The sequence below is a fragment of the Chiloscyllium plagiosum genome, unplaced genomic scaffold, assembly GCF_037043375.1.
Source record: "Chiloscyllium plagiosum isolate Xiang-an unplaced genomic scaffold, Cpla_swu_hap1 HiC_scaffold_1, whole genome shotgun sequence".
In the NCBI taxonomy this organism is placed as follows: Eukaryota; Metazoa; Chordata; class Chondrichthyes; order Orectolobiformes; family Hemiscylliidae; genus Chiloscyllium; species Chiloscyllium plagiosum.
The window spans coordinates 97,867,238-97,889,804 of record NW_028270139.1 but is presented as its reverse complement, the minus strand read 5'-3'; positions in this window follow the sequence as shown (position 1 = coordinate 97,889,804).

Genomic DNA, 22,567 nt, shown 5'->3' with positions numbered 1-22,567 from the left:
TAAAAACTTACATGCAATTCCACACTTTAGGGATTCTATGATTCTATGAATCTACAGAACATATAGGATAGAATAAAGACTTTTCTGGAAGATTGCAATGAGTATGCACAGTAAGCCTATACTGTACCTGCTTTATCTAAAAATCCCCCCCCCCAACCCCAAATGTACATGGAAAACCAAACTTTTTATAAATTTGATTTGATTTATTATTGTCACATGCACTGAGATACAGTGAAAAGGATTGCTTTTCATGCTCACCAGACGAATCATACCTTACATAAATACATCAGGGTAACAGAACAGAATGCAGAATATAGTGTTACAGCCATAAAGAAAGACCAACTTTAATATATGAGAGGTTAACTTGGTTTTAAATACTTAGGAAGCCAGTCAAGTACAAACTGGCCTTGTTTTAGATTTTCAGCTCCTCTTAAACCAAAGTGGGACAATGCTAATGCAATAGTAGTATTCCCAACTCTGAGCCAGAAGACCAGGGTGCAAGTCCTACCTGCTCCAGAGGTTTGCACTAACATCTCTGAATAGGTTGGTGAGCAAAATATCTAACCCGACAAATATACCCCAATCTGAGCTGTCCAATAGGTTGTAACCAACTTTCATAAATTCACCAATCTATGTCAAATGCAAGTTTGTTATCAGATGTAAACTTACTATGAAACTGCCCTTCTCAGTGGAAGAAAATAGTTTTGAATGAGCTGGCTGGAAACCTTTCTTTTAAAGACTAATGCTACATTCCAGTGACTTGAGCTTGCTGCAAATTTGTATCACATTTGTATCACAATACCTTTTAGATTCCAAAGAATTGAAATGAGGATGAGCTGTCTGAAAAGCTAAAGCAGGAAAAATGGCCTTCAAAGAAGATGAATGGGGTGTGGACATCTCCCATCCACTCGTACAGAATTGAGGACAACACAACCCTTTCTGTTCAAGTATCTCCTGTTTTTCTGCAGATTTGGTGAAGCAACAAAGGTGCTGAAGGACCAAAGCCCAAGTGGGTTCTTTCTCTGTCTCTTTCTTTCAGCATCTAACTCAAAAGTGTGTGAACTTTACCTGCTGATCTTATCGAACCTTCCTTCTAGCCACCAACCGGATTCATTCCTCCCATCGACCAACCAGGTCGTACCCTCTACCTGCATTCACCTATCCCCATCTCACCACCCCATCTCCCAACCCCCTTTATCTGCAGCTCCCCTTACATCCACCCCCAGTCCTGAAGGAGAGTTATACTAAAACATTGACTTCTCCACCTCCTGATGCTGCCTGGCTTGCTGTTTTATTCCAGTCTCCTGCTTGTCTACCTTGGATTCCAGCTTCTGTCATTTTTTTCTTGTTTCTAACCGATTTTATCTACTCAGCAGCCACAGATAGAGGCCTTATGTTGTTGTTGGCAGCATACTGTTGAGGGGGACAACTTACCAGGGGTATGCAGTGGGGCCCAGGTCTTTGGCACAGAGGGAAGGAGGGAAGGAGGGAAGTGTTAGTCATCGGGGACTTGATAGTTAGAGGCTCAGATAGAAGGTGTGTTGGGAATGAACGAGACTCGCCGTTGGTGTGTTGCCTCCCAGGTGCTAGGGTCCGTGATGTCTCGGACCGTATCTTCGGGGTTCTGAAGGGAGAGGGTGACCAGACTCAAGTTGTGGACCATGTAGGTCCCAACGACATAGGTAGAAAGAGGTATAGGGATGTAAGGCAGGATTTCAGGGAGCTAGGGTTGAAGCTGAGAGCTAGAACAAACAGAGTCATTATCTCTGGCTTGTTACCTGTGTCACGTGATAGCGAGGCAAGGAATAGGGAGAGATATCAGCTGAACACGTGGCTACAAGGATGGTGCAGGAGGAAGGGTTCCAGCTTCTTGGATAATTGGGGCTCATTCTGGGGAAGGTGGGACTTGTACAAACAGGACACACTTCACTTGAACCAGAGGGGTAATAATATCCTGGGTGGGAAATTTGCTGGTGCTATTCGGGTGGGTTTAAACTAGCTCAGCAGGGGGATGTGAACCGGAGGTGTTGTTGTAGTGCTCAGGAGGATGAGAGTAGGAAGGTCAGGGACAGGATTTCAGGGTCACAGGAATGTGCTGGCAGACAGCAAAGTGGTTTGAAGTGTGTCTACTTCAATGGCAGAAGTATCCGAAATAAGGTAGGTGAGCTTGCAGCTTGGATAGGTACCTGGGACTTCGATGTTGTGACCATTTCGGAGAGATGGATAGAGCAGGGTGAGGAATAGATGTTGCAGGTTCCAGGGTTTACATCTTTCATTAAGAACAGGCAAGGCGGTAAAAGAGGGGGAGGTGTGGCCTTGTTAGTCAAGGATAGTATAATGGTGGCTGAGAAAACTTTTGATGAGGACTCATCTACTGAGATAGTGTGGGCTGAGGTTAGAAACAGGAGAGGAGAGGTCACACTGCTTGGAGTTTTTTATAGGCCTCCGCAGAGTTCCAGGGAGGTGGAAGAGAGGATTTGCAAAATTATTCTGGATAGGAGTGAAAGGAACAAGGTGGTCATTATGGAGGACTTTAATTTCCCCAACATTGACTGGAAATGCTATAACTCTAGTACGTCAGATGGATCAGTTTTTGTCCAATGTGTACAGGACGGTTTCCTGACACAGTATGTCGAAGGGCCGACAAGAGGGGAGGGTCACACTGGATCTGGTGCTTGATAATGAACCACTCCAGGTGTTTGATTTAGTTGTCAGTGATCACTTTGGACAGAGTGACCATAATTCAGTTACATTTAGTTTAGCAATGGAAAGGGATAGGTACATGCCACAGGGCAAGAGTTATCAATGGGGCAAGGGCAATTATAATGCGATTAGGCAAAAATTAGGATGCAAAGAATGGGGTAGCAAAATGCAGGGGATGCAGACAATGGAAATGTGGAGCTGGTTTAAGGGACAGATATTGCGTGTCCTTGATAGGTATGTCCCTGTCAGGGAGGGAGGAAGTGATAAGGCAACGGAACCATGGTTTACAATAGAAATTGCATCTCTTGTTAAGCAGAAGAAGGAGGCTTATGGGTTGATGAGACAAGTTGGTTCACATAGGCGATGGAGAGTTACAGATAAGCTAGGAAGGGTTTAAAGAGAGAATTAAGAAGAGCAAAGAGAGGACATGAGCAGTCTTTAGAAAATAGAATAGAGGAGAACCCTAAAGCTTTCTATAGGTATGTGAGGAATAAAAGGATGACTAGAGTAGGAATAGAGCCAGTCAAAGACAGAAGTGGGAAATTGAATGTGGACCCTGTGGAGATTGGAGAGGTACTAAACGAACATTTCTCATCAGTCTTCACTTAGGAAAAGGAGAATATTGTGGAGAACGAGAATGAGGTACGAGATATTAGACTAGAAAGAATTGAGGTTAGTTACAAACAGATGTTATCAATTCTAGAAGGAGTGAAAGTAATCAAGTCCCCTGGGCCGGATGGGATTTATCCAAGGATTCTCTGGGAAGCTAGAGAGGAGATAGCAGAGCCTTTGGCTTTGATATTTGAGTCGTCTTTGTCTGCAGGTTTAATATCAGAGGACTGGAGGATTGCAAATGTTGTGCCCTTGTTCAAGAAGGGCAGGAGAGATGACCCAGGTAATTATAGACCAATGAGCCTTACTTCTGTTGTAGGAAAGGTTTTGGAAAGGATTATAAGAGATACGATTTAGAATCATCTCGCAGGCAACAGTTTGATTTCAGATAGTCAACATGGTTTCGTCAAGGGCAGGTCGTGTCTCACAAACCTCATTGATGAGGGTAGGGCAGTTGACGTGGTATACATGGACATCAGTAAAGCCTTTGATAAGGTTCCACATGGTAGGCTGTTGGAGAAAATGAAGAGGCATGGAATTGAGGGTGATTTCGCTGTTTGGATTAGAAACTGGTTTTCTGAAAGGAGGCAGTGAGTGGTGGTTGATGGAAAATATTTAGCCTGGAGTCTGGTTACTAGTGGTGTGCCACAAGGATCTGTTTTGGGAACACTGCTGTTTGTCATTTTTATAAATGACTTAGACGCAGGCATAGTTGGATGGATTAGTAAATTTGCAGATGATACTAAAGTCGGTGGAGTAGTGGACAGTGTGAAAGAATGTTATAGGTTGCAGGAGGACTTGGATAAACTGAAGAATTGGACTGAGAGGTGGCAAATGGAGGTCAATGCAGCTAAATGTGAGGTGATGCATTTTGGGAAGAATAACAGGAAGGCAGAGTATTGGGTCAATGGAAAGATTCTTTGTAGTGTGGATGTGCAGACAGATCTTGGAATCCATGTACATAGATCCCTGAAAGTTGCCACCCAGGTTGATAGTGCTGTTAAGAAGGCATACGGTGTGTTAGGTTTCATTGGTAGAGGGATTGAGTTCCGGAGCCACAATATCATGCTGCAACTGTGGCCACACTTAGAATATTGTGTACAGTTCTGGTCCCCATATTTTGGAAATGATGTGGAAGCATTGGAAAAGATGCAGAGGAGATTTACCAGGCTGTTGCCTGGTCTGGAGGGAAAGCCTTATGGGGAAAGGCTGAGAGACTTGAACCTGTTCTCAGTTGTTATGGGGGATTTTAACATGCAGGTAGACTGGGAGAATCAGGATGGTATTGGACCTCAAGAAAGAGACTTTGTGGAGTGCCTCAGAGATGGGTTCTTAGAGCAGTTGGTGCTGGAGCTTACCAGGGAGAAGGCAATTCTGGATCTGGTATTGTGTAATGAACCAGAATTGGTCAGAGACCTCAAAGTGAAGGAGCCATTGGGAAGTAGTGACCATAATACATTAAGCTTCAATCTGCAATTTAAGAAGGAGAGGGTACAGTCGGAAGTGACAGTACTTCTGTTGAATAAGGGGAACTATGGAGCTATGAGGGAGGAGCTGGACAAAGTTCAATGGTGCAATACCTTAGCAGGGATGACTCTGGAGGAACAATGGTGGATATTTCTGTGTATAATGCAGAAGTTGCAGGATCAGTTCATTCCTAAAAGGAAGAAAGATCCCAGGAGGAGGCATGGGTGGCCGTGGCTGACAAGGGAAGTTAAGAAACATATAAAGTTAAAAGAGAAAAAGTATAACATAGCAAAGATAAGTGGGAAAACTGAGGACTGGGAAGCTTTTAAAGAGCAACAGAGGATTACTAAGAAGGAAATACGCAGAGGAAAAATGGGGTACTAAGGTAAACTGGCCAATAATATAAAGGAGGATAGTAAAAGCTTTTTTAAGTATGTGCAAGGCAAAAAAATGGTTAGGACTAAAATTGGGCCCTTGAAGACAGAAAAAGGGGAATATATTACGGGGAACAAAGAAATGGCAGAAGAATTAAATGAATACTTCAGATCTGTGTTCAATGGGGAAGACACAAGCAATCTCCCTGAGGTAACAGTGGCTGAAGGACCTGAACTTAAGGGAATTTATATTTGCCAGGATTTGGTGTTGGAGAGACTGTTAGGTCTGAAGGTTGATAAGTCTCCGGGGCCTGATGGTCTACATCCCAGGGTACTGAAGGAGGTGGCTCGGGAAATCGTGGATGCGTTGGTGATTATTTTCCAGAGTTCGATAGATTTAGGGTCGGTTCCTGAGGATTGGAGGATGGCTAATGTTATACCACTTTTTAAGAAAGGTGGGAGAGAGAAAGCAGGAAATTAAAGTCCAGTTAGTCTGACCTCAGTGGTGGGAAAGATGCTGGAGTCTATTATAAAGGATGAAATTACGGCACATCTGGATAGTGGCAACAGGATAGGACAGAGTCAGCATGGATTTATGAAGGGGAAATCATGCTTGACTAATCTTCTTGAATTTTTTGAGGATGTAACTCTGAAGATGGATGAGGGAGATCCAGTAGATGTAGTGTACCTGGACTTTCAGAAAGCTTTTGATAAAGTCCCACACAGGAGGCTAGTGAGTAAAATTAGGATGCATGGTATTGGGGGCAAAGTACTAGATTGGATTGAAAATTGGTTGGCTGATAGGAAACAAAGGGTAGTGATAAACGGCTCCATTTCGGAATGGCAGGCAGTGACCAGTGGGGTACCGTGCTAGGACCGCAGCTTTTTACAATATTTGTTAATGATATAGAAGATGGTATCAGCAATAACATTAGCAAATTCGCTGATGATACAAAGCTGGGTGGCAGGGTGAAATGTGATGAGGATGTTAGGAGATTACAGGGTGACCTGGACAAGTTAGGTGAGTGGGCAGATGCATGGCAGATGCAGTTTAATGTGGATAAATGTATGGTTATCCACTTTGCTGGCAAGAACAGGAAGGCAGATTACTACCTCAATGGAATCAATTTAGGTAAAGGGGCAGTACAGAGAGATCTGGGTGTTCTTATACACTAGTCAATGAAGGCAAGCATGCAGGTACAGCAGGTAGTGAAGAAGGCTAATAGCATGCTGGCCTTCATAACAAGAGGGATTGAGTGTAGAAGCAAAGAGGTTTTTCTGCAGCTGTACATGGCCCTGGTGAGACCACACCTGGAGTACTGTGTGCAGTTCTGGTCTCCAAATTTGAGGATAGACATTCTGGCTATGGAGGGAGTGCAGCGTAGGTTCACGAGGTCAATTCCTGGAATGGCGGGATTACCTTACACTGAAAGACTGAAGCGACTGGGCTTGTATATCCTTGAGTTTAGAAGACTGAGAGGGGATCTGATTGAGACATATAAGATTATGAAAGGATTGGACACTCTGGCAGCAGGAAACATGTTTCTGCTGATGGGTGAGTGCCGAACCAGAGGACACAGCTTAAAAATACGGGGTAGACCATTTAGGACAGAGATGAGGAGAAACATCTTCACCCAGAGAGTGGTGGCTGTGTGGAATGCTCTGCCCCAGAGGGCAGTGGAGGCCCAGTCTCTGGATTCATTTAAGAAAGAGTTGGATAGAGCTCTCAAAGATAGTGGAATCAAGGGTTATGGAGATAAGGCAGGGAGAGGATACTGATTAGGAATGATCAGCCATGATCATATTGAATGGTGGTGCAGGCTCGAAGGGCTGAATGGCCTACTCCTGCACCTATTGTCTATTGTTTATTGTCTCATTTGCTAAGAGAGGATTTGATAGAGACATACAAGATGATCAGAGGATTAGATAGGGTAGGCAGTGAAAGTCTTTTTCCTAGGATGATGACATCAGCATGTACGAGGGAGCATAACTACAAATTGATGGGTGATAGATTTAAGACAGATGTCAGAGGCAGGTTCTTTACGCAGAGAGTGGTAAGGGTGTGGAATGCCCTACCTGCTAATGTAGTCAACTCAGCCACATTAGGGAGATTTAAACAATTTTTAGATAAGCACATGGATGATTTTGGGATAGTGTAGGGGGGCAAGATGAGAACAGTTCACAGGTCGGCACAACATCGAGGGCTGAAGGGCCTGTTCTGTGCTGTATTGTTCTATGCTCTATGTTCTGGAACAGATACGTTGTCCTTCTGCAGCATTAAACTGTCTCATTATCAAAAATAGCAGGACCACTGAATGAAATCAACAGGACAGCCAAATTCCACCTGAAGCCAACTAAGTCATTGCTTTTTTTATTCATTCACGAGATAAGGGTGTCACTGGCTAGGCCAGCTTTATTGTCCATCCAGCCGTTAAGTGTCAACCATATTGCTGTAGGTCTGGAATCACACGGAGCTCAGACCAGGTAAGAATGGCAATAAAAGCCAAAAGAACTGCGGATGCTGTGAATTAGAAACAGAAGTTTGTGGAAAAGCTCAGCAGGTCTGGCAGCACCTGTGAAGAGAAATCAGAGTTAATGTTTTGGGTCGAGCGACCCTTCCTCAGAACTGTTCTGAGCTTTACCACCTCCAAAGCAAAGCAAGCAGATTTCTCAGCTCTTCCAACAACTTCCATTTTTGTTTCAGGTAAGTTGGTAATTTCCTTCTCTGGAGGACAGTAGTGAACCAGATGAGTTTTCCCTGACAATTGATAATGGAATCATGGTCATCATTAGACTCTTAATTCCATTTTTTTATTGGATTGAAATTCCACTATCTGTAATGACCAGATTTGAAACTGGATTTCTGGGACATTTCTGTGTCCTGAGATGAACAGGCCAGTGACAATACCACTAGGTCATTGCCTCTCCTTAATATCGCAAACCTCTTCTAATTTTTCTGGACTTAGCATTCATACTGCAACCTCAGCAATAACAACTCCTATTTGCAGGACAGCAGGCTATTTCATTGGGCCAGCAACTCTTGGAGGCGGAGTAATCATCGTCACTTGGGTACCGGTCCCATTGACAGAATCTTAATTAGCTAATGATGGTAAAGGGCTCTACCACCTGCTGGTTCGGTGTGAGCTCTCACTTTTGATGCTATTAGCAGGATTTCTCAAACCCAGTGAAAATCCAGCCCAGTATTTCTGCTGGTTGGGGAATCCAGGACTAAGGACACTTAGAATAAACATTAGAGGCAGACCTCTCAACGAACAAAACTGGGAAATTATTTTGCATGCAAAGGGTGTCAGAAGTTTGAAATGCTTCTATAAATGGATACTTGATAATTATATACTTTAAATCTGTGATTAATGGATTTTTGGTCATGAGGAGATAGAACGGATTAGGTTTAAAGTTGGGTACATGAGTTCAATCACAAATCAGCCATAATATCACTGACGGTAGAATGTTTTGGTTTGAGAAGCAAAATGGTGTATTCTGTTTCTAGGTTCTTCAGTGCTACAAGCACTTTCTTCAAAACCACATGTGTTTTATTTAGGATTATACACTACATGCATTTAGGAACATAAGAGCACAGGGATGTAAATAGGCCATGCAGCCCCTCAAACTCATTCCATCATTCACCGAGATCATGGCTGATCTGTGGCCTAACTTTATTTACCTGTCTTTGGTTTATAATCTCTAAACACCTTTGCTTAACAAAAAAAATCTACCTCAGAATTAAGATTAACAACTGATCCAGCATCCACTGCTTTTGTGGAAGAGAGTTTCAAGACTGTAATCCTTAGTTCTAGAATCACCATTTCAGTGCATATGTGATACATTTACCCTGGTAAACCATTCATCAATGAATGTAACTGCATATCACTGTAGTATTACAAAAATGTTGTTGATTAAGAAAAGTTGGCTTGCATTATTGCAAAACAAAACATTTGGTCACAAAAAACATTTAGGTGCAAAATTCTGCCAGTTAACTCCATTGGTTAGGGAGTCCCCTCTGTAGGACCTAAGCTTATAGGTGATCAGAGTAATTGGTGTGTCTGGGCAGGACCAAGTGCCACTTACAGTTTTATTGTATTCACTCGTAGAACATAGATATCACTGGCTGCATTAGCATTTATTGCCTGTCTCTTGCTGCCCTTGAGAAGGTGGTGGTGAGCTGCCTTCTTGAACCACTGCAGTCCATGTGCTATAGTTAGACCTACAATGCAGTTAGGGAGGAAATTATAGGGTGTAGGCTTGCTCGCTGAGCTGTAGGTTTGGCAGAAAGAAGGAAAAAGAAGCATAGTATCTGAATGGTGAGATGATGCAGAGCTTTGAGATGCAGAGAGATCTGGGTGGCATGAATCTCAGGGGTTAGTACAAAGGTACATCAAGTAATCAGGAAAACTAACAGAATGTTTTGCTTCATTGCAAGGGGAATTGAATGTTTAAGTAGAAAAGTTATGCTTCAGGCATTAGTAAGACTGTATCTGACTGGTAAGACTGTGCCCAATACTGATGGAATGGTAGAGACAGAATGGATTGATTTGACTACATTCTCTGGAGTTTAGAATGTTGAAGGGGCATCTGATAGAAACATAGCAAATTCTAACAGAATGAGAAAGGATAAATGCAAGAAAGATATTCCCAATAACCAAGTCAGGACCCAGGGGTCACAGGGTATGGTTACTCTGTAGGTAATTTCGGACTGAAATGAGGAGAAATTCCTTCACCCAGTGAATTGTGAACTTGTGGAATTCCCTGCCACAGGAAGTAGTTGAGATCGAAATGATGACTGTTTTCAGGAAGGAGTTAGATATAATTTTTAAGGCAATAGGGAGCAAAGGATATTGAGTGAAAGCAGGAAGAGGTTACTGAGTTGGGGGATCATCTATAACCACAATGAATGGTAGAACAGACTAGACAGGCTGAATGGCCTACTCCTGTTCCTACTTTCTATGTTTTCTTGTACAGAAATTTTCAGGAAACCCTGCTTACAGTTATCATTGACATTACTGCTGAGATTATTTATACTACTTGTCCTTTTAATTAACATGAGATTTTATTGAAGGAACATAACCTAACTAACCTGATTGAATTTTTCCAAGGATGTGACAAATGTGATTGATGAGGTAGAGCAGTAGATGTTATCTACATGGATTTTAGTAAGGCTTTTGACAAGGTCCCTCCATGACCCAGAAGATTGAGATGCATAGGATCCACGGTGACCTGGATTCATAGAAGGCAGAGGGTGGTAGTGGATGGTTGTTTTTCTGGCTGGAGGCCCATGACTAATGGTGTTCCACGGGGATCTGTACTGGGACCTCTGCTGTTTGTGTTATATATAAATGACTTGGATGAAAAGGTAGTTGGTTGAGTTATTAAGTTTGCAAAGATTGGTGGAGTTGTGAATAGTGTGGAAGGTTGTCCATGGATACAGCAGGATATAGATCAGTCACAGATATGGGTGGAGAAATGGCAGATGGAGTTTAAACTGGATAAGTGTGAGATGCTAAACTTTGGGAGATCAAATGTTAAGGAAAGGTTTACAGTAAATAGCGTGATCCTGAATAGCATTGATGTACAGAGGGATCTTGGGGTCCTAGTACATAGCTCTCTGGGAGTGGCCACACAAGTAGATAGGGTGGTAAAGAAGGTGTATGATGTACTTGCCTTTATTGGTTGGGGAATTGAGTACAAGAATCTGGATGTCATGCTGCAGCTTGAGAAGACTTTGGTTAGGCTACACTTAGAGTATTGCGTTCAATTCTGGCTACCACATTTCAGGAATGATATGGAGGCTTTGGAGAGAGTGCAGAAGAGGTTTATCAGGATGCTGCCTGGATTAGAAGGTATGAGCTATTAGGAGAAGCTAGACAAACTCAGGTTGTTTTTCCTGGAGCAGCAGGGACTGAGAGGAGACTTGATAGAAGCCTATAAATTTATGAGATACATAGATAGGATTGATGGTCAGAATCTTTTTCCCAGAGTTAAAATGCCAAAAACTAGGGGGCATCATTTAAGGTGAGAGAGTGAAAGTTAAAAAGAGATGTGAGGGGCAGGTTTTTTACCTAGAAAGTGGTAGGATTTATAACACGCTGCCAAAGGTAGCAGTGGAGGCAATTACATTAGGGACATTTAATGGACTTTTGATAAGCATACGTATATGCAAAGGTGGAGGGAAATAGGTTGCTGGAAGACATTAGTTTAATTTGGCATAATCTTCAGCACAACACTGTGGGCTGAAGGCCCCGTTCCTATGCTGTACTGTTCTATGTTTTTTGTTCTATGAATCTACTTGAATTAACATGGCCAAAGCAACTCTTCAAAAGCACTATTGATTTTAGTCATTTCAAATCCATACATCTTTTCAGTTGTGTTTTTCAAAGTATTGTTAATTTACTTTTAAAACCTGTTGTGAATATGGCTGAAATCACTACTTTGAATCATAAATCATGGAAACAGACCCTTTGGTTCAAATCATCTGAGCTGATCATATATCCCAATGTGTCCTAGTCCCATTTGCCAGCAGTGTCCAGGGATGTGGAGGCTAGGTGGATTAGCCATGGTAAAAGCTGGGTTGATTTTACTGCTCCTCGAATGTTGCCTGAACTGCTGTGCTCTTCCAGCACCACTAATCCAGAATCTGGTTTCCAGCATCTGCAGTCATTGTTTTTACCTTATGGGAATAGAGTCAGGGTCTGTCTGGGATACTCCACAGAGTGTCGGTACAGATTCAATAGGCTGAATAGGCACTTTCCGCAATGTAGAGATGCTACAATCAACCTTGATCAGAATGGTGGAGCAGACTTGAGGGGCTGAATGACCTACTCCTCTATTTCTATTTCAGTTTCAGCACCCTTCAAAGAAAGGGCAAGAAAATAGCATGACTAGAAAAGAATGCAAACCAAACTGCATATTATATGATCTAGATTGTCCTGTGTGGTTAATAATATTATACATATTAATGCTTGGCTGCATTTTAGTAATTGATTGGTATGTTAAACTTAGGATATAGATGCAGTATCAGATTTAAATTGATGCAATGTGTATATGGATGCACAGAGGAACTTTGATTATCTGAATGAGATGGACGGGCACTATTCTGTTCGGATAATTGATTATTCGATTAATTGATTCAATGCCTCCCCTCTGGGGCTCGGAGTTTTCTGAAGTTTCCTGTTTCCTTGCTCTGCCTGCTTTGCACCTTCTGTCTGTCTGAGGGTTTGTTTCTGAGTGTAAGGGATCTGCAGCATTGCTGAAGCCTCCCGCCTCCCCGCCCCCCCCAACCTCCCCAATCAATCCAATGGGATTGACTCAGCGAGCACTTGCTAAGTCCGCTCCCCATTCAGGAGACTAGGCAGCAGCACACCAAGCGCAAGCCCCCACCAACCCCCATCTGCCCTCCTGTCCGTCCCCACCCGCATCCGACCTGCCCCCCCCATGTCCCCCCGCCCCTGTCAGCCCCTGTCAGCCCCCCATATGCCTGCCCCCTGGGGCAGCCAGACTGGACACCAACAGCAAGACTGCTGCTGCCTTTGTGGGATGAGTCTCAAACTAGCACAAACACACACAACTTTTTACTGCAACCTTTTGACAAGTTTCCACTCTGCCCTGTACAGGACAATGTTGGAGAGATTATCTGGGGAAGGGGGATTTAGGGTACACGCCCTCTGTAAAACTCCAGGGAAAGTGTGTCGGGGAGAGAGAGCGAGTGGGCGATCACTCATTTGGAGATGGTGCCTAGTTCCCATTGATGTCCAGGACTGTTCCCGGCAGCATTTCAGTAAGCTGGGTTCATTTTTACTCATTGTAAACAAAAGACACGATCAGTGTTGAAGCACCTCTTTGATGTCATGTTTCTATCGAGACCTTGAGATCTTCTTTGGATAATTCGAAATTTGAATAATTGATACTCAGATAATCCAAGTTCCTCTATACATTTTTGAAAAAATGGCAGTATAATTCTAGGTTGCACTAAAGCTCATTTCAGGTCAATTTCCCACTTGATGCAGTATGCAGAAGATTCCAGTCTGGTGCGGGCACCATTCATGAGTCCTCGGATACTTAAGCAGTCCATGTTCAAATTTAGCAAGATCTGGACAATATCCAGGCTTTGGCTGACAAGTGGTAAGTAACATCTACATCACACAAATGCCAGAGAATGACCATCTCCAATAGAAAACAATCTAACCATCTCCCCTTGACATTCATTGGTGTTCCCATCACTGAATCCTCCATTACCAACATCCTGGGGTTATCATTGATCCGAAACTTAACTGGACTCGCCAGATAAATGCAGTGGCTACAACAGCAGGTCAGAGGCTGGGAATACTGCAGCGAATAACTCACCTCCAGATATCCAGATGTTTCATTACCTGGCTAGGTAACATCATCAGTAGCGACCTCCAAGTGAAGCGAAGCTGTTGTCTCCTGCTTTCTGCCAAAATAGATAATTTCATACTTTCCCACATGGCAGTCCATCTTCCAGATATTTGTCCAATTACTTTAGCCATCTATATCCCATAGTGGGGTCCATATGTCCTCATCAGGTCCCTGTGTGGCAGTGTCCTTTGGAATAGGATCGCGTACCAACACCAATCGCTGCATATGGAACATTGGAACAACAGTGCACATGCTCCGTCATACAGCTTCATGGAATGTTGGCCCCATGGCCTTCTGGGACTCTGACAACTTTACTTTCACCTTATACAAAACACATGCAATACAAAAGATGCTTCATTTGCACCTGAGTTTTGGATACCACACATATCATTATTTCAAAGTGGTGTCCCACAGCATACATAAACAAACATTTCTGAGCTAAGTTGCACCAGATGCCATATTGATAATCACATTGGTATGCACATAGTGAACAACTGCTGCAAGTGCAAACAATCAGCAATAAACCAGTGAATGTTCAGTATTAGTTTCTTGTCGGTGATGGCATTGTGGAGCTCAGTGCATCAGCTAATGCCAGCTCTTATCCTGGTACAACTGAATACTCATTTAGCAGCAATAAGGCCACCTCGCCACAACTCTCCAACAGATTCTATTAAAAGGGATAATCAACAACAGTCAGGTTTCTTCTGACTGTTCCTTTGATTCACAACAGGATTGTGCTTTGTATAGATGGTTACAGTTGTAAAGATCTACAAGGAGTGCTGCAGCAGGTGCTTAATTTTATTTTTGCAAAGTTCAAGGCTTCTATAAAGAAAGATTTGCTCTCAGATTGAGTAAATATTTCCCTTGGATTAAAACAAGATTTATAGAATGAATAGAGGGCTTACAGAAATGGACAAGCTGCCGTGTGAGCCCCTTTATAACTGATTCTCTGAAAAACACTCTTGGTTTCCAGTGGATGCAACTTCTTTTCCCCACTCAGCTGTCATACTAAATTTGTATTGTTTAGAAATGTCAAATTTCTCTTGTGAGTTGTTATTGTGCCTCTGTCCATTACAGTTCTCCTTACAGTGCTACCCAAGATAGTGTAACATGGCTAGTTGAAGGAAGCTAACACTCGTGATGACTGTAGGTAGCCTAGAAAGTGAGACGAGAGGGACGGGAAGATGGTGATGGTGAGAGAGCACAGATGAAAAGATAATTACTACCTTCTTACACCAAAGAATCTCTTCCCTAAGGTGGTGACATACTAATATTAGCAAAGTGGAGATGCTGTAGTCCCATTCTCTCATTAGAGAGAGACAATTGCTGGCCGTTCAACCTGACACAATGGGAGATATTGAAAAGAGGCACTTTCACATTAACTTCAACAGCACAGGAATTGAACTTGCACTGTTGGTGTCACTCTGCGTCACAAACCAACCATCCATCCACCTGAGCTACATGACTCCAATCCTCACAACTTACTGCAGGACATTTGCTAGAGTGCTCTGACACCTTACTCTTTTTATGCAATGTCATCCATAACCATGGCTAAGCCTTGTACGACAAAAAGCTGGCCTTACATAACAGGTCTGCATTTTGAAATCTGCCTCAGCCACAGTGAAAGATGAGTTATTGGCCAGGAGATTCTGTGATATGCTTGTCTCCATATGCATGCCGATGGAATGGTCATCGCCGAAGTCGCATTAGGTGGGGATATTCTTCAATCTTCCTGTTCAGAACTTGATCGGAGTGAATTGGGAGGGTAGCAAGGTCTCTACCTGGCCATGTTCTATCTGATCAAATGATACACCCTCCTCTGAGAGAGGAGTAGTTATAGAGTCATAATCATAGAGATGTACAGCATGGAAACAGACCCTTCGGTCCAACCCGTCCATGCCTACCAGATATCCCAACCCAATCTAGTCGCACCTGCCAACACCCGACCCATATCCCTCCACACCATTCCTATTCATATACCCATCCAAATGCCTTTTAAATGTTGCAATTGTACCAGCCTCCACCACTTCCTCTGGCAGCACATTTCATACACGCATCACTCTCTGTTGGAAAAAGTTGCTCCTTAGGTCTCTTTTATATCTTTCCCCTCTCACCCTAAAACTATGCCCTCTAGTTCTGGACTCACTGGCCCCAGGGAAAAGACTATCCTATCTACCTGCGACTCCACTTTCAAGGAGTTATGAACTTGCACTCCAAAGTCTCTTTGTTCAGCAACATTCTCTAGGATCTTACCATTAAGTGCATAACTCCTGCTAAGATTTGCTTTCCCAAAATGCAGCACTTCGCATTTATCTGAATTAAACTCCATCTGCCACTTCTCAGCCCATTGGCCCATTTGGTCAAGATCCTGTTGTAATCTGAGGTAACCTTCTTCGCTGTCCACTACACCTCCAATTTTGGTGTCATCTGCAAACTTATTAACTGTACCTCTTATGCTCACATCCAAATCATTTATGTAAATGATAAAAAGTAGTGGACCCAGCACTGATCCTTGTGGCACTCCACTGATCACAGGCCTCCAGTCTGAAAAACAACGCCCTACCACTACCCTCTGTCTTCTACCTTTGAACCAGTTCTGTATCCAAATGGCTAGTTCTCCCTGTATTCCACAAGATCTAACCTTGCTAATCAATCTCCCAGAAGGAACCTTGTCGATCGCCTTCCTGAAGTCAATATAGTTCACATCTACCACTCTGTCCTCATCAATCCTCTTTGTTACATCTTCAAAAAACTCAACCAAGTTTGTGAGGCATGATTTCCCACACACAAAGCCATGTTCACTATCCCGAATCAGTTGTGGGTATTCACTAAATTTTGCGGAATACCCTGAAACTATTAGATTATTGGGGAAATCATCTGGTTTGTTAGAGTGCTTTAGGGAAGGAAATCAGACATCCTATCTGGTCTGGCCCAGATTTGACACAGACCTAAAACAAGATGATTGATTTTTAAGTACCTTAAATATTCACTGAGTAATTTGATAAATTGCATTCAATAAAATGGCTCATTACCAACTGCTCATTGGATAGTCACAAATGGGTCTTGCATGTGACACCCACATTCAGTGAAGAAATATTGGAAAATACAAATAATGCACATCCCTTTGAAGCAGTGATTGCTGCTTGCCACCCAGGGTAACTGATCTGTCTAAGCAATCTGGAGAAAGTGAGGACTGCAGTTGCTGGAGATCAGAGAGGAAAAGTGTGGTGCTGGAAAAGCACAGCAGGTCAGGCAGCATCTAAGGAACAGGAAAGTCGATGTTTCAGGCATAAGCCGTTCCTGATGAAGGGCTTCTGCCCAAAACATTGACTTTCCTGCTCCTTGGTTGCTGTCTCACCTATCAGCAATACTGTTGCACCAGAATCAGAATGATTGCAATGTTTTTGCAGAGAAACTGGCCTATTTTGGGGGCATTTGCATATTTCCTGTAATTGTGTCTGTTTTGGGGAATAATTTATAAACAAAGAAACATCAGGGCATGCCACCATCATTACAGATTGGAAGCAAATTTTCCATTTCTCAATCAGCTCCTGTTTTGATACACTATTTATACAGGTGCTCCATTGAAATCATGCAAATCCTTTCAAAAGTGAATGTAATGGCACAACCATCACCTGAGCATCAGAGTAGATATAATCTTTTCTTGTCTGGGAGCAACGAGCTTGCTATATTCCCATCCTTTTCACAATAGTGACTTTCTGACGTTGGTCAAGAAAATAAAATACGTTCTGAAGAAGGGTCACTGGACCTGAAACGATAAGTTTGCTTTCTCTACACAGATGCTGCAAGACCTACTGAGTTTTACCAGTAATTTCTGTTTTTCTTTCTGGAAATCAAATACCGTGCAATAGAAATTGTTGAAAATTATGTGAGGGGGGAAAGCTCAAAATTAATTAAAAAGTCAGATGAAGCAGCCAAAGAAATTGTAATACCTTCCTCAGGGCTACACTTCTTCAATCAGTGCTTCCTAGATTTAGATTGTTAAAAATCACACAATACCAGGTTATAGTCCAACAGCTTTATTTGGAAGCACTAGCTTTTGGAGCGCTGCTCCTTCTTCAGGTGGTTGTGGAGTATAAAATCAAATGACACAGAATTTATAGTAAAAGTTTGCAGTATGATGTAACTAAAATTATGTATTGAAGAAGATCTGGTTTGTTTGTTAAGTATCTCATCTTTTAGAATGACCATGGTTGGTTTCAGTTCTTTCATATGTAAATCCCAGAACTTAAAGTTACATTCTCAAGTTAACTTTAACAATTGGTGCCAGATAATGTACTGAAGGTGTGAGCTTCACTGTGTGAGGCTGTTTGTGCCCCAATGTTCTAATCTAAAAAAAAGGGATTTACAGAATCTTACATGGATTCATACAGTTTTTGAGCAAAACCTAAGTACAAATTCACCCCACAAACTTATACGTATGTGTATGCATGTGGGTATGTGTGTGTGCGGGGAATAGGAGCATCTGTGAGAGTGTGTGTAAAGGGGTATAAGTCTGTAAGAGGGTTCAGGTGTGGGTGTGAATGTGGGAGGCATATGTGTTAGCGTATAACAGAGACCTTGTGTATGAGAGAGGGTCTGTGTGAATATATGGGTTCGTGGGAGTGTGTGCACGTGTGTGCGTGTGTGTGTTTATAATTCCTTGTAATGCCAAGTAACATGCCTTTAAAACATAATTCATTATATTTATCTCATTAGCTTTTCTTGAGTACCAAGATAATTTGCTCAAGCTCTTCCTTTATCTTTAGCCTATCTCTTTAGCCTATCTCTTTAACTGCAGTATTGATTTATTCCAAATCAGGTCCCAATCAGTTTTTTTTAACTGATGTCCACAGGATGACATTATTTCCATTCCCAGCATAACTTGGAGGTGCTGATGTTGGACTGGGATGGACAAAGTTAAAAATCACATAACACCAGGTTATAGTCCAACAGGTTGATTTGGAAGCACTAGCTTTCGGAGCACTGCTCTCAATCACCTGATGAAGGAACAACGCTCTGAAAGCTAGTGCTTCCAAATAAACCTGTTGGACTATAATCTGGTGTTATGTGATATTTAAGATTCCCAGCATACTATCACATAATCTGAATCAATTCTTGTCACATTGTTAGTTCAGCTATGATATTGTGCATCATGTTCAGCAACTTGGAACTGAGACTGCTCAAACATTCCAAGGCTGTGTTCAGTTGTTTAAAAATTCATTTAAAATATTTTCTTTGACTACATTATTTTTACTTCATCATAGTGCACTGAGTCTTTTTAGTTTTAGCCTGGTACTTTATAGATTTCCAGAGCAATTGTACTCACCTGCTTTCTCTCCAAATCCTCTTTTCCCAAGCTGTTTAAATCTACTTTACAAAATTCGAGAGACCCTCCAACCCTTAGAATCCCTTTAAACTCTTCTTATTAATATACCAGATACCTTTTAAATGTTGTAATAGTACCAGACTCCACCACTTCCTCTAGCAGCTCGTTCCATACACATGCCACCCTCTTTATGAAAATGTTACCCCTCAGGTCTTTGTCAAATCTTTCCCCTCTCACTTTAAACTTTTGCCCACTACTTTTTGAATTACCCTACCCAAGGAAAAGATTTGGGCTATTCACCCTATCCATGGTCCTCATGACTTTATAAACCTCTATAAGGTCACCCCTCAGCCTCTGATGCTGCAGGGAAAAATCCCCAACCAAAGATTCTGGGTAATTGGGGAAAAAATTCTGGCTGTAACAGGCTGCTCCGTTTTTGAGGTATTTTAGGTGTTGGAGGTGATTTCCTCAAATTCCAGGAATATAAAAATTACTGTTCCATATGCTGTTGCATTGTTTTGGGACTTTGGAGAAAAAAAAGTCTAAACAGCAGCACTTTTAAAAGAGACAGGAACAGGCAAAGACAGCATATGGTGAGGTCAGTGTAGGAGAGAGAGAGAGAGAAAGAAACCCACACTGCTAAATGACACAGCAGTGAACACATGTAATTACTGCCTTTGCTATTGAACTCATGTACCCCTGGACATTGGAGTGCATCTGGGAAAATTAATGAACAGTGAAATTCACAATTGATCTTGGAGGAACCTATTCTGGGGAGGACACAACACAGAGACAGGTAAGTGAATAATTTTAAATGTGGCCTTGGGGCCTTGCTGTAGGTCTGCAGTAGTGAGTAGAGTAGGTTCTTTCTTGTTTATGTGTTTTATTGAGATATGTCTCTTGATCAAACTTAAAAATGTAAGCCATAATATTAAGTTAGTCTGGAGCTGTGCTTTGTAGAGGAATAAGATAGGGTTATTTTTTGGGTCTGTAGATTGGAAGTAGCAAAAATGGCCCTTAGTACAGTGCTATGCTCTTCTTGTCAGATATGGGAGTTTAGGGAGAGTTTACGTTTTACTGAGGATTATATCTGCAATAAATGCTGCTGGTTGTGAATCCTATCAGATCAAATGGAACAATTGGAGCGATAGTTAGAGGCAATAAGGAATTTACAAGAACAAGGGGGTGTGATGAATGGCAGTTATAGGAAGGGAAGAAAGTCGCAGATACAGTCACAGAGAGGGGTTAACTATAGGAAAGTTAAGAGAGGTAGGCAGGTAGTGCAGGAGTCTTCTGTGGCTATCCCCATTTCAAACAAGTATGCTGTTTTGGAAATTGTAGGGGGTGATGGATTCTCAGGGGAACGTAGCACCAACAGCCAAGTTTCTGGTATGAAGACTGGCTCTAATGCAACGAGGTGTACATTGGGTTCTAAGAGATCGATGGTGTTAGGGGATTCTCTAGTCTGAGACATAGACAGATGTTTCTGTTGCCAGCAACAAAAAATCAGAATGCTGTGTTGCTTCCCTGGTGCCAGGATCAAGGATGTCTCAGAGAGGGTGCAGAATGTTCTCAAGGGGGAGACAGACCAGCAGGAGGTCATTGTACACATTGGAACCAATGATATAGGAAGAGAAAAGGATGAAATTCTGAAGGGAAATTACAGAGAGTTAGGCAGGAATTTCAAAAGGAGGTTCTCAAATGTTGTAAAATCTGGATTACTCCCAGTCCTACGAGCTAGTGAGGGCAGGAATAGGAGGATAGAGCAGATGAATGCATGGCTGAGGAGCTGGTGTATGGGAGAAGGATTCACATTTTTGGATTATTGGAATCTCTTCTGGGGTAGAAGTGACCTGTACAAGAAGGATGGACTGCACCTGAATTGGAAAGGGACTAATATACTGACAGGGAGATTTACTACAGCTGCTTGGGAGCATTTAAACTAGAAAGGTTGTGGTGGGATGGGGCGGTGGGTGCATGGGACCCAGGGAGATACTGAGGAAAGAGACTGAGACTGGTACAGTTGGGAAAAGATAAAAGCAAATTACCGTGGATGCTGGAACCTGAAACCAAAAAAGAGAAAATGCTGGAAAATCTCAGCAAGTCTGGCAGCATCTGTAAGGAGAGAAAAGAGCTGACGTTTCGAGTCTAAATGACTCTTTATCAAAGGGTCAGTTAGACTCAAAATGTCAGCTCATTTTACAGATGCTGCCAGACTTGCTGAGATTTTCCAGCATTTTTTCTCTTTTGGTTTCAGTTGGGAAAAGAAGTGAGCCAAACTGTCAGGGCAGGCAGAGACAAGGTAGGACTGATAAATTAAATTGCATTTATTTCAATGCAAGGGGCTTAACAGGGAAGGAAGATGAACTCAGGACATGGTTAGGAACATGGGAATGGGATATCATAGCAATTACAGAAACATGGCTCAGGGATTGACAGCTTAATGTTCCAGGATACAAATGCTACAGGAAGGACAGAAAGGGAGGCAAGAGAGGAGGAGGAGGAATGGCATTTTTGATAAGGGATAGCATTATAGCTGTGCTGAGGGAGGATATTCCTGGAAATACATCCAGGGAAGTTATTTGGGTGGAACTGAGAAATAAGAAAGGGATGATCACCTTACTGAGATTGTATTATAGACCCCTAATAGTCAGAGGGAAATTGAGAAACAAATTTGTCAGGAGATCTCAGTTATCTGTAAGAATAATAGGGTGGTTATGATTAGGTTAGATTCCCCATGGTGTGGAAACAGGCCCTTCAGCCCAACAAGTCCACACCGACCCTCTGAAGAGTAGAAAATGTGTTGCTGGAAAAGCGCAGCAGGTCAGGCAGCATCCAGGGAACAGGGGAATCGACGTTTCTGGCATAAGCCCTTCTTCAGAAGCCCTCCTGACCTGCTGCGCTTTTCCAGCAACACATTTTCAGCTCTGATCTCCAGCATCTGCAGACCTCACTTTCTCCTCTGAAGAGTAACCCACCCAGACCCATTTCCATCTGACTAATGCACCTAACACTGACCTGTGAATTTCCTGACCTGCACATTATTGGACTGTGTGAGGAAACCCACACAGACACTGGGAGAATGTGCAAACTCCACACAGACAGTCATTCAAGGCTGGGATTGAACCTGGGACCCTGGTGCTGTGAGGTAGCAGTGCTAACCACTGAGCCACCATGCCACCCAACAGTATCCCCTATGATAGGGGATTTTAACTTTCCAAATATAGACAGGGACTGCCATATTGTTAAGGGTTTAGATGGAGAAGAATTTGTTAAGCATGTACAAACATTTTTTATGATTCAGTATGTGGATGTACCTACCAGACAGGATACAAAACTTGACCCACTCTTGGGAAATAAGGCAAGGCTGGTGACTGAGGTGTCAGTGGGGGAGCACTTTGGAGCCAAAAATTTAAAATAGTGATGGAAAAAGATAGACCAGATCTAAAAGTGCAAGTTCTAAATTGAAGAAAGGCCAAATTTGACATTATTAGGCAAGGACTTTCAAAAGTCCTTTGGGCACAGATATTCGCAGGTAAAGGGATGGCTGGAAATTGGGAAGCCTTCAGAAATGAGATAACGAGAATCCAGAGACATTATATTCCAGTTAGGGTGAAAGAAAAGGCTGGTAGGCATAGAGAATGCTGGATGACTAAAGAAATTGAGGATTTGGTTAAGAAAAACAAGGAAGCAT